Source organism: Nicotiana attenuata, chromosome 6 (assembly GCF_001879085.1).
Source record: "Nicotiana attenuata strain UT chromosome 6, NIATTr2, whole genome shotgun sequence".
NCBI classification, from domain to species: Eukaryota; Viridiplantae; Streptophyta; class Magnoliopsida; order Solanales; family Solanaceae; genus Nicotiana; species Nicotiana attenuata.
The window spans coordinates 76,324,494-76,327,686 of NC_031994.1; positions in this window are offsets into that span (position 1 = coordinate 76,324,494).

Below are 3,193 nucleotides of genomic sequence, written 5' to 3' on the forward strand. Positions count from 1 at the left end.
GGGCCTGCGCAAGACTGAGAAAGTTTCAATGTCAACTGTAGGCTATTTAAGGAAAGCTGGCCATGTAATGACTTATTTTGACTTAAAAAAAAAGAAAAGTGGCTATTTTTCAAAAATATTTATTTTGAGAAAACAAAGACTCGGTTTTGCAAATACGGCTTTCAGCACTTCCGGGAGAGAGATTTAAGGCTGTGCCCGCAAACCATTTTAAAATGACTCAGGGTGGCTGTTCTTGCAAAAACAGCCTTCCGGCGCACTTTTAGGGACATTTGGCTTATTTTTGACAAGAATGGCGTCACCCGACTTATGCATGACGAAATTAAAAATTTTGGCATTTTTTGGCTATTTTTGCAAAGGGGAGGTTGGACCCGATGAGGGTTGCCTACGTATCTCACATCCGGTGAGAATCAAACCTGCGTAGTTCGGGCAAACAAAACAAACTATTTTTGAAAACAAGACTCTTCTTTTCATTTTTCATTGGTAAATAAAACTAACTATTCTTGAAAATAAGACTCTCTTTTTTCCTCTTTTTCATTTTCCATAGGTAAATAAAACAAACTATTTTTTTTAAAGACAAGACTCTTCTCTTTTTTTTCCCTTCTTTTTCTATTTTTCTCAAAAATTCGGCAGAGTTTTGACGCTATTTGGACATTGATTTTTCCCCAAACAGGTAATTATCTCTCTTTAACCCTCATACCGCTATTTCTTTTAAAAGTCGATCAGCATGCAAATCCAAAACAGATAAATGCACAAGTAGGATGCATCAGGATGGTCCATTATTCCGGGTACACCTGTCCTAGACGGACCCAACCCCTGTGTTGAGTCCCCTAAGTCAAAATGCACGTGATGCAGATAAGCGTTCCTACTAGGGATCCGACATGAAGTCAAGTTATTCTAGGTTCAGAACCTGAGTATATGTTCTAGACTGTGTACCCGAGCGGACAACTCGAGTCGAGGAGGGGGCTACGTACCGGGAACCAAAAGGCCATCCGGCTTAGTAACTTGTCCGGCCTCTTTCTTATTTTAAGGTATGACACTAACAGAATAGGGAGTCTCAATCAGTAAGCACATCCCCGGAGATGAGAAGAGAAGGGTTTCGGCACAGTTTTATATATACAGTTCAGATAATATCAAAGCGGTAAAACATTTAGCACATTTAGCAGGAAACATGTAGGAAAATCAGATAAAGCCAAATATAACAATTATTCTAAGCTCGAATTCTTAAACCCTGAACCGAAGTTCTGGGTTTGTGTCCCCAGCAGAGTCGCCAGAGCTGTCACACCTCCTTTTTCGCTACACCCGCAAGGGCGTACAGGAGTTTTTCCACTTAAAGGATAATCGGAACGGGATTTATTATTAAGATTCAGAGTCGCCACTTGGGAGATTAATGGTGTCCCAAGTCACCGGTTGAATCCCGAACCGAGGAAATTATGACTCCGTTAACAGTCCGCGAACCAGAAATCCGAGTAAGGAATTCTGTTAACCCGGGAGAAGGTGTTAGGCATTCCCAGGTTCTGTGGTTCTAGCACGGTCGCTCAACTGTCATATTTGGCTTATTTATCTGATTTTAAAACATGTTTCAACTTATATGCCTTTTAAAACTTTGAACCGCTTTTATTATTATTTTTAAAGAGAATTGCAACGTCGCGAAAACACGTCTCGAACAAAGACAACTCGAAATCAAACACGAGTAACAACAGCTCAGAAAATGATTCAGTAGTCCAAAAACAGCTCGAAATCAAACAGGACAAAGAAATCAACAACTTGAATGACCCAAATGAACTTGCAAATGCACCCAGAACCTTCTGTAACTTCAGCAAACCACTAGCTCGACTCGAAAACAACCAATTCAGCCCAAAGTTAAACCAAAAAGCCCTTTAACACTTCAATCACTAGAGAACAATTGCTAGAACTTGCAATTAGGCTAGGAAACTCAATGTAACAGTTGTTTTTTTGGTATTTTCTGTAGCTTTTGTGTATTTTTTTTGGAGATTTGTTTTTAAGATGAAAAAAGAGATTTAGAATTTCAGATCTAGTTTTTGAATCTGGAATTCAAATTTTAGCTTCTAGAACTACAGAATATTTTTTGGGGGGGAATTTTGGAGGCTGAAAACTTGTTCATGAAAGCAGAAAGTGCTGCCTTTTATAGGCAGGAAAGGGGATGGAAGTTTCTAGAACTTTTCATTCATTTTTCCCCCTAAATTAGCCTCATATCCTTCCCCAGATAACACCTTAAATCCCTCCTCACTCCTCACATGTGACCTCCCCCAATATTCTCTATGTTCAATCTCTCAAACACCCCCCCCCCCCCAATTCCCTGATATTACCCTGAACCTATGGGTCAAATTTAAAACAAAGCCCTGTCTACATTATGGGCCTGGATACTACAACCCAACTTCTTAATTTCAGGTCACTAATCAAACGAGCCTTAAGGGTCTGAATAAGGCTATTCAAGCCAACAGAAGAACAGAGTAAAAGAAGTCTACAACGAAAATCAAAATTCCATGACTCCAAACTATTAGTTATTGACTAGTATTAAATGACAGGATTTAAAGAATAAACAACAAACAATTACTACTAATTTGATCAAATAACAATCACTTATTATCAATTTGAGACAACCTAAGTAGAATACGGACTAAGGGGAGCAAAGGAAAGGAACGAGTTGTGACTATCGAACAGAAAGAAAATAAGAAGAAGATTGACATGAAACAGTCAGAAGAAGAAATAAAATAAATGAAATCAAAAGAGACTCACCATCTTGACTTGAACACCAAACCCGAGTTTTGACCTAGACCCAACCTGATAATCAGTCGTCTATTTCCCGTCAATAAGATTGCAAATGATGTGCCCGGACACGGGAAAAGACCTCGTATGAATGGCTTGGGCTTGACTTCGAGGGCTCAGACCTTATATTTAGCATTCGAGCAATTCAATGATGATTTGAAGGAGATGGACTGACATTTTGGGGTGAAGAAGATGAGGAGACTCAAGAGTGTTAGTTTAAGGTCGTTTGGCAATGGCGCCACCACCGGAGAAAACGAGGGCGGCGGCTACGGTTTTGAGGATTTGAGGGATTCTGGTGAGTTTTGAGTGAAACGGGTGGTGGAATTGTCATGAGGGGAAGGAGACGATGCTCTGGTGTAAGCTTAAAGGTTGTTAGACGCCAGCAGCCGGCGATGGACAGTAGGAT